The following is a 10,091-nucleotide window of genomic DNA, read 5'->3' as shown; positions in this document are numbered from 1 at the left end:
CTCATAGACAGATACAGAACACTCCACCCAACAGCAACCAAGTATACTTTCTTTTCCAACACACATGGAAGTTTCTGTAGAATAGACCACATATTAGGTCATAAAGTAACCCTTAGCAGAATCCAAAGCATCAAAATGTTACAAAGCATCTTCTCTGAACATAAGGTCATAAAAGTAGAGATCAGTAACAGAAAAAGCAGGGGAAAAAAATCAAACACTTGGAAACTGAACAATACCCTGCTCAAAAATGACTGGGTTATATTCCATCAAGGACTGAATAAAGAAATTCGTAGAATCCAATGAGAATGAAAAACTTCCTATTAGATCTTTTGAGACACAGCAAAAGCAGTGCTCAGAGGTCAATTTATATCAATAAATGCACACATACAAAAAGAAGAAAGAGCCAAAATCAAAGAATTATCCCTACAACTTGAACAAATAGACAGAGAGCAACAAAAGATACCCTCAGGCACCAGAAGAATGCAAATAATAAAAATCAGAGTAGAATTAAATGAAATAGAAAACAAAAACGATTGAAAGAATTAACAAGACCAAAACCTTGTTCCTTGAAAAAATTAACAAAATTGATAAACCATTAGCCAAACTGACAAATGAAAAACAGGAGAGGAAGCAAATAACTTGAATAAGAAATGAGATGGGTGATATTACAACGGACCCAACTGAAATTTAAAAAATCATATCAGATTACTACGAAAACTGTACTCTAACAAATTTCAAAATGTAGAAGAAATGGATGAATTTCCAGAAACATGCTACCTAGCTCAACTAACACAAACAGAGGTAGAACAACTAAATAAACCCATAAGAACAGAAGAGATTGAAAAGGTAATCAAAACACTCCCAACAACAACAACAAAAAAAAGCCCTGGCCAGGATGGCTTCACTGCAGAGTTCAACAAACTTTCAGAGAAGATTTAACACCACTACTTCCATAGGTATTTCAGAGCATAGAAAAGGACAGAATATTCCCAAACTCATTCTATGAAGCCACCATATCCCTGATACGAAAACCAGGTAAAGACACCACAAAAAAAGAAAATTACAAACCTTATATCCTTCATGACCTTAGATGCAAAAATCCTCAACAAAATTCTAGCCAATAGAATTAAACGACATATCAAAAAAATAATTCACCATGACCTCGTGGGATTCATACCAGGTACGCAGGGATGGTTCCACATTAGAAAAACAATTAATGTAATCCATCATATAAATAAAACAAAAGAACCACATGATCTTATTAATTGGTGCAGACAAGGCATGTGACAAAGTTCAACACCCATTCAGGATAAAAACTGTCATCAAAATAGGAATAGAAGGAAAATTCCTCAACATAATAAAGGGTGTTTATACAAAGCCAATAGCCAACATCATCCTAAATGGAGAGAGCCTGAAAGTATTCACCTTGAGATTGGGAAACAGGCAAGGATGCCCTTTATCACCACTCTTATTCAACGTTGTGCTGGAGGTCCTAGCAAGAGCAATTAGGCTAGATAAAGAAATAAAGGGCATCCAGATTTGTAAGGAAGTAAAAGTATCTCTATTTGCAGATGACATGATCTTACACACAGAAAACCCTACAGAATCCTCAACAAAACTACTGAAACTAATAGAAGACTTCAGCAGAGATCAGGATACAAGATAAACATACAAAAGTCAGTTGGAGTCCTCTACACCAACAAAAAGAACACTGAGGAGGAAATCACCAAATCAATACCATTTACAGTAGCCCCCAAGAAGATAAAATACTTAGGAGTTAATCTTACCAGAGACATAGAAGACTTATACAAAGAAAACTACAAGACACTACTGCAAGAAACCAAAAGACACCTACAGAAGTAGAAAAATATACCTTGCTCATGGATAGGAAGATTTAACATTGTAAAAATGTCTGTTCTACCAAAAACCATATATAGATACAACACAATTCCGATCCAAAATCTAACAGCATTTTTTAATGAGCTGGAGAAACAAATCACCAACTTCATATGGAAGGGAAAGAGGCCCCGGATAAATAAAACATTACTGAAAAAGAAGAACAAAGTGAAAGGCCTCACTCTACCTGATTTTAGAACCTATTATACCGCCACAGTAGTCAAAACAGCCTGGGACAACAACATACATAGAACGATGGAACAGAATTGAGAATCCAGACATAAATGCACCCACATATGAGCAGCTGATATTTGACAAAGGCCCAAAGTCAGTTAAATGGGGAAAAGACAGCCTTTAACACATGGTGCTGACATAATTGGATATCTATCTACAAACAAATGAAACAAGACCCATACCTCACACCATGCACAAAAAGAACTCAAAATGGATCAAAGACCTAAATATAAAATCTGAAACGATAAAGATCATGGAAGAAAAAACAGGGACAACATTAGGAGCCCTAATACATGGCATAAACAGTATACAAAACTTTACTAATAATGCAGAAGAGAAGCTAGATAACTGTGAGCTCCTAAAAATCAAACACCTATGCTCATCCAAAGACTTCACCAAAAGAGTGAAAGGATTACCTACAGACTGGGAAAAAATTTATAGCTATGACATTTCTGATCAGCAACTGATCTTTAAAATCTACATGGTACTACAAAAACTCAACTACAAAAAGACAAATAACCCAATTAAAAAATGGGCAAAGGATATGCACAGGCATTTCACTAAAGAAGACATTCAGGTAGCTAACAGATACATGAGGAAATGCTCACAATCATTAGCCATTAGAGAAATGCAAATCAAAACTACAATGAGATTCCATCTCACTCCAACAAGACTGGCATTAATCCAAAACACAAAACAATAAATGTTGCAGAGGTTGTGGAGCGATTGGGACACTTATACACTGCTGATGGGAATGTAAAATGGTACAACCACTTTGGAAATCAATTTGGTGCTTCCTTAAAAAGCTAGAAATAGAGCTACCATACAATCCAGCAATCCCAATCCTTGGAATATATCCTAGAGAAATAAGAGCCTTTACACAAACAGATATATGTACACCCATGTTCATTGCAGCACTGTTTACAATAGCAAAAAGATGGAAGCAACCAAGGTGCTTCCTTGAATGGATGAATAAATTACGGTATGTTCACACAATGGAATACTACGCATCGATAAAGAACAATGAGGAGTCCATGAAACATTTCATACCGTGGGGGAATCTGGAAGGCATTATGCTGAGTGAAATTAGTTGCAAAAGGACAAATATTGTATAAGACCACTATTATAAGAACTGGGGAAACAGTTTCAACAGAGAAGAAAATATTCTTTGATGGTTACAAGAGGGAGGAGAGAAGGAGGGAGAGGGATTTTCCCTAATTAGATAGCAGATAAGAACTATTTTAGGTGAAGGGAGAGACAACACACAATACGGGAGAGGTCAGCACAACTGGACTAAACCAAAAGCAAAGAAGTTTCCTGAAAGCTTCCAAACTCAGCGTAGCATGGGCGGGGGTTTGGGGACCATGGTTTCAGGGGACATCTAGGTCAATTGGTATAATAAAATCTATTAAGAAAACACTCTGCATCCCACTTGGAGAGTGGCATCTGGGGTCTTAAACACGAGAAAGTGATGGTCTAAGATGTCTCAATTGGTCTCAACCCACCTGGACCAAAGGAAAATGAAGAACACCAAAGACACTAGGTAATTATGAGCCAAAGAGACAGAAAGGGCCACATAAACTAGAGACTACATCATCCTGAGACCAGAATAACTAGGTGGTGCCTGGCTACAATGGGTGACTGTCCTGACAGGGAACACAACAGAGAACCCCTGAGGGAGCAGGAGACCAATGGGATGAAGACCCCAAATTCTTGTGAAAAGATCGGACTTAATAGTCTGACTGAGACTAGAAAGACCCCAGAGGTCATGGTCCCCAGACCTTCTGTTAGCCCAAGACAGGAACCATTCCCAAAGCCAACTCTTCAGGTAGGAATTGGACTGGACTATGGAATAGAAAATGATACTGATGAAGAGTGAGCATCTTGGATCAAGTAGACACATGAGACTATGTGAGAAGCTCCTGTCTGGAGGGGAGATGAGAAGACAGAGGGGGTCAGAAGATGGCCGAATGGACAAGAAAACAGAGAGTGGAGGGAAGGAGTATGCTGTCTCATTAGAGGGAGAGCAACTAGGAGTATATAGCAAGGTGTAAGTTTTTATATGAGAGACTGACTTGGTTTGTAAACTTTCACTTAAAGTACAATCAAAGAAAAAAAAGAAAATTGTAATTATAAGCATGGTAGCAACAATACAGGAGTCCATACTATAATCAGGAAAAGTTTTTGGGTTTATTCCCTTAACAGAGCCCTCAGTCCCTCAGAGTTGGGTAATAAAACCTCAGAGGATATGTTGATATCCTACAGGATGCAGATGTCACTGATGCCACCCTAAACTAATGACAATCATAAGGTGTTCTGTCCCAATTAGATAGAATCTATAGGTATAAGAATTAAGGAGTGAAAGTTGTTTGATTAGCCACACTTACACCGCTCCCAATGACCCAACTGATGAATTTGTATATCTGTTTACTACATTCTTGAAGAAATTCCCCACTGACAGCTGGTGCTGGTTGGAGGGAACTCTTCCTCCCAACATTTATTACTTAGGACAGGTTAGATTATATTGTGGTAATAAACTACTCCAAAATCTCCATGGCTTGAAACAAAGATTTAGTTCTCATTCCTGTGCCTCTTATTCGTGGCTGAGGCTCTGCTCCTACATTGTCATTCTCACTTCTCTACCCATGCTGACAGATTAGCCACTATCTGGAACATTCAATGGCAACGTGGAAGGAGAGCTCTGGAGTGTCTCATATTGGAAATTGAACACTTGACCTAGAAGCAGCACATGTCACTTCTGCTCACAACATTGGGCAGAACTGATCATGTGGCCTGCCAAGAAATGCAATACTACCATGTGTCTAGAAGCGGGCAAAATATTTAGTGAACGGTACTAATGAATCTCACACTACACAAATCAACTTGATGCCGTATCCAAGCATAACTGTCACAGCCAAAGAGTTAGTGGGGGATTTAGAATTAAAAATAATCATTTTTTCAAGGATAATTACATGATTTTCAAAGCAACCACTATCAGTTGACAAATATCTTAATTTAGCTCAACTTTTTATTGAAGGGATATGTTTGACATTCAAAATTTGGGGATCATTTTTCTCAACTGAACATCATGTAATATTTTTCTTCCTTTTAATATCAGGGAAAATAACTAAATTGAAGTTCTTTTGTAAACAGCTCATTAAATGAGCAAGCTATGTTTGGTCTTTGTTTTGTTTATTGGCTTGTTTGTTTTGCTTTTCTCATGTGAAGTTATTTCAGGAAATAGTTGTCCCTTCAAATAATTTTGCTACTTAAGCATAGTAGATCAGATTGAATAATCTAAATTTAGGGAGGCTAAGTAACAAAGATAAAATGCCAAATGTATAATTCTGCTTGTTTTGTTTAACATTAAACAATTCTCTTACTTTTAAGAGGAATGAGACAGCTGTTAAGACTTGAAAAAGCTTGTCAAGACTTTAAAAGCTTGTCATGCCTGATGATATTACCACACAGGTTTGCCTTTGATTTTTCTGTTTATACCTGTCAAAGGAACCAGCTTAAAAGACTGTTGCCTAAAGTGTCTAAGCTGTCCTGTGCACAGATGGAGCAAGAGAGTCTTTGTCATGCTGGGTAATATGCTTCCCTTTTCTTTTTCTATTGCTAGATTAAAAGGTACTTATTTAGGGGTAGGAAAAGTTCACTAAAATGAATGAAAAGTTCACTAAAATGAATGAAAAGTCCACTAATGTTGGTTTTGAGTGTCTTTATTCTGAGTTGGTTCTGGATCTGATCATAGAACTCCTGAGTAGTGGCATATGGCTTGGATAGTTTGTAAGGGGCCTGAAAGAAATGAGATGAGAGTACAAACCTCCAGAATGAAGTGTATGCTGTAAACTAACAGCCAACACATACAACTGTGTCCCCAATAACTAGAACTCATGTCCCAGAAACCAAGGGATGGGAATATGATTGGCTTCTCTCCTCATCACTCACAGTGACCCAACTTTGGAATTTAAATTTCCTACCCTTGCAGTCTTAGTCTTTGTTGAGTTCACAGAGGTCTGAGTTCACAGAGGTCTTAGTTCACAGGGAGAAATTCTTCTGCCAGAGTCCTAGTAAATGTTCTACTGAACTTGAAGTTGAAATTACCATTTGGTCTTTTTGGGCTCTTCGTGCCAATAGGCTGTTGTTGTTGTTGTGTGCCACCGAGTTTATTCTAACCAATAGCAACCCTATAGGACACAGTAGAACTGCCCCATAGGGTTTCCTGGGCAATCTTTACAGGAGCAGATCACCAGGTCTTTTTTCCCTCCAAGAGGCTGGTAAATTCAGACCTCTTACCTTTCAGTTAGCAGCCAATATACTAGCAGGTTAAAATATGTCTCTCTACTGATAAACTTAATTTACCCTTTTTACGATGATGAGCTAATGTTGCTGCTGCAGAATGGAGGGAGGGATAAATATATCTGGAACCCAGGGGATTAATCAGCATGTCTTTGTGTTTCTATGTTCAGTGGTAATGATGAATGGGTAAATGAAGCAACCATGGCCTGACAAGGGCAAGGCAGGTAACAGTTTAGACTCCTTGGGAATAAAAATCTAGCATACCCAGCATGCAAGCAACCTGGACTAGTCAAAAGTTAGAAAAGAGTTAGAAAACACTACAATGGGTAGTGAAGAGAAGATGAATATCAAATACAACCTTAAAACCAACTGCAACAGGAGAGATTATAGCTTAGTTCACTTATTCTCTGGCCTCAAACTATTGTACAGATTGCGCTAGCCAGTCACTATTTTAAAAGTAAACCCATGAATGACTGAACTTGTACTTCCCTTTTCTGGGATAAAGTGAAGGCATCTCATTTTTACAAAAATACATGTCACATATTCTGGTATGGAACCTAGATGTAACAGAGAGCACGAGTAGATATACATGGTGCAAGGGGTGGAATATATCCATCACTTTTTATACACCACTTTGGAGCCTCTTATCCTCACCTATCTCCTTGACCTCTGTCTACTTATTTCATTCAGTCCCCTGATGTGGCAACTTCTCTGTGTGGAGTATGGTCAGCCTCATGCAGGCACTACCAAGCAGTCCTTCACCCCATGCCTACGTCATTTATCTCTCACCTGTCACCTCTAAGCTTCCTTGTTAACATGAAATCCTAAGTTGCTGTGGAACTTGCTTAACGCCTATGCATGAGCAACACAGAAGTAGCGTCAGTTTGCCCCTGATGCAGCCGGTGTTTATGAATGGGAAATGGGAGCCATCAGATAAATCCTTTCCCCCTCCTCTTCTTAGACAGATTTTTCTAGGATGACATTGTTCATACTCCCTCTGACAGGAACGTGCCAGGATGATGAGCATTGTTACACTCGTTACAAAAATGGTGGCAATTTTGGTAAAACACCTCTGTCTCACTCCCCTTTCCTCATTCGTGCTTCCTTGAATTATATCCCTTAACAAAGTAATAGTATATAAGTTTTTGATTCAGGTTTTCCCTCCTGGGGGAACTTAGGTGAAAATAGTCTGTTTACTGTCTTTAACCTTCCACTCTAGAATGTACATTGATGCAGGCAGGCACTGCGTCTGTTTCCCCCCTTTTCCTCAGCTCAATTCCTGGCATGTAGTACACAGTTAAATATTTGTTGGATAAGTTCAACAAGTACTAACGCTGCATTAATTATATTAATGTAATTGAAAGGAAATGTTCTTTCAAGAATGAAAGAAACCGGAAGCAGAAATATTATTTGGGAATCCCTGGGCACTAATTCTACTTTTTAGGCTTGAATAGGGATGTTTCCTTGTTGACAATGAGTTTGATTCAAGAAGCCAGAGGATCTGATCTTTGTAAACATTCCCTTAAAGAATACACAGAATTATTAAACGTGGAATTTGTGTTTATTTTTAATTTTTTTCTCGAGCAGAAACATAATTCCTCAATCTAAAAGGGCAGATCCAGGGACATTCTAACTATTGCTAGCAGTGTCCCTGGCAGCTGTGACCCCAGTAGGACCCCTTCTGAAATATGCTGCTTCCACTGCTTCTCTGGGTGGGCACCCAAACTCTGATAAGTTTTTGCTTTGTAGGGTAAAAAAATCATGGGTTTAATATAACCATATATTACATATACTTCTATATGTATTAAAGCACAGATGAGATATCTTATTTCTCATCCATGACTGACCAAGATACTTTACAACTTAATTATATACTACCAAACACCTCATGGGATTTTGTTCCTTGGTTTGGAGGTTTAGGGTCACAGCTTCATGGGACATCCCAGTTAATTGGCCTAGTAACATATTTGGTGTTTCTGTTCTGTCTCCTAGTTCATTGCATAGTGCCTGGGCCATCCAAGGTACAACAATTGGTCTCTATTTGCCTGGAGCAACAGAGAAAGAAGGAGAGTCAGAAATAGGAGGAGGAATTGGAATGTGTGGCAAATTGCCTCCATGAACAACTGCCTCCTTTGCCATGAGACCAGAAGAACTAGATGGTGCCTAGTTACAATTAATGAACATTTTAATCAAAGTTTCTTTAGAAGAATCCTGATCATAAGGGGGAAAATGCAGAACAGAATTTCAATTCTCAAGGAATCCATGGAGGCTGGATAGTTCCCTGGAACTATTGCCCTGAGATAACCATTAAAGCTTAAACCAAAAACATCCCCTGAAGTCTTCTTGAAACCAAACAGTAGTTTAGCCTAGCTAGTAAAGAATGTCTGCCTAGAACATTGTGCTCTTTTAAGATCTATCTATATGGGATCAAATTGACAACAGCAACTCCAAAGACTAGATGGGAAACTTAGGAGGCAGTGAGTTTATGTTGGTGGAGGAGGAATAACTCAGAAAAGGAAGGTGAGAATGGTTGTACAACTCAAAGAATGTAATCAGTGTGACTGAGTTGTACTTGTACAAATTGTTGAATGTTCTACTGTGTGTATTCTCAACAACAAAAATAAGTTTATAAAATGAATTACATTAAGAAATGACCTAATTTTAACCTAGTTTTTTTCTTTTTTTTTTTTTTGACTAGAGCCTCTTGGTTATTCTTTATTATTATTACATGTTTGGTTTTTATTTGCTGATTTTTATTTTTTAAAGATTTTGTTCCTTTTGTCATAAGTGAATTGGTATACAATTTTTTCCCTATACTATTATTATCTTAATTGGAGTTCAGGATGTTATGCATATAAAATGAATTGTGAAGTTTTTGTATACATCTTATATTGTACAGTAGGTATGTCATTTGGGTGTCCATCAGAGCTTTTCTATCCTCCCCTATATACCTTTCATCTGTACCCAGGAGAGTTCTTCATACGTCAGAGATGCTTGAGCACCTGCTTCTCATTTTTTTTATGAAATGACGAATTGAACTCACAATGATTCAATGCTGCCGTTGAATTACTTTTCACTTTTATTCATCTCTAGGGAATTAGAGAATCTTAACAAAGAAGCAAAACAGTGCTAGTAGGTAACTATCTTAGTTTCCTCGGTCTGCCATAGCAAAATAAAATACCGCAAAGTGAATAGCTTTAAAAAAACATAAATTTACTGTCTCACAGTTCTGGAGGCTGAAGTCCAGATCAGGGTATTGGTCATGTGGATTCCTTCTGGGGGCTTTGAGAAAAGAACTGTTCTGTACTTCTCTCCTACCTTCTGGTGGCTGCCAGCAGTCCTTGATATATCTTCACACGACATCTTCTGCATGTGCGCCCCTATCTCTCTGTCCTCCCCTTTTTTAAGACAACACTCAGAGGGTATTAGGACAACCCTTCTCCAGGGTGACCTCCTTAACTGATAACATCTGCAAAGAAAAACCGTGTTTTCCCTAACAAGGTCACATTCACAGGTATAAGGGTTAGGATTCCAGCATATCTTTTTGAGGGGCACAATTCAATCCATAACAATAACTTTGGCATTAGTTCAAAGCCTTTATCATGTAGTTTGGGAAATGGAGGTCTATAGTGGAGAAGGGCTTTTCATGCCACATCAGA

Source organism: Elephas maximus, chromosome 7, assembly GCF_024166365.1.
Source record: "Elephas maximus indicus isolate mEleMax1 chromosome 7, mEleMax1 primary haplotype, whole genome shotgun sequence".
Classification (NCBI taxonomy): domain Eukaryota; kingdom Metazoa; phylum Chordata; class Mammalia; order Proboscidea; family Elephantidae; genus Elephas; species Elephas maximus.
Note: the sequence above shows the minus strand (reverse complement) of the source record.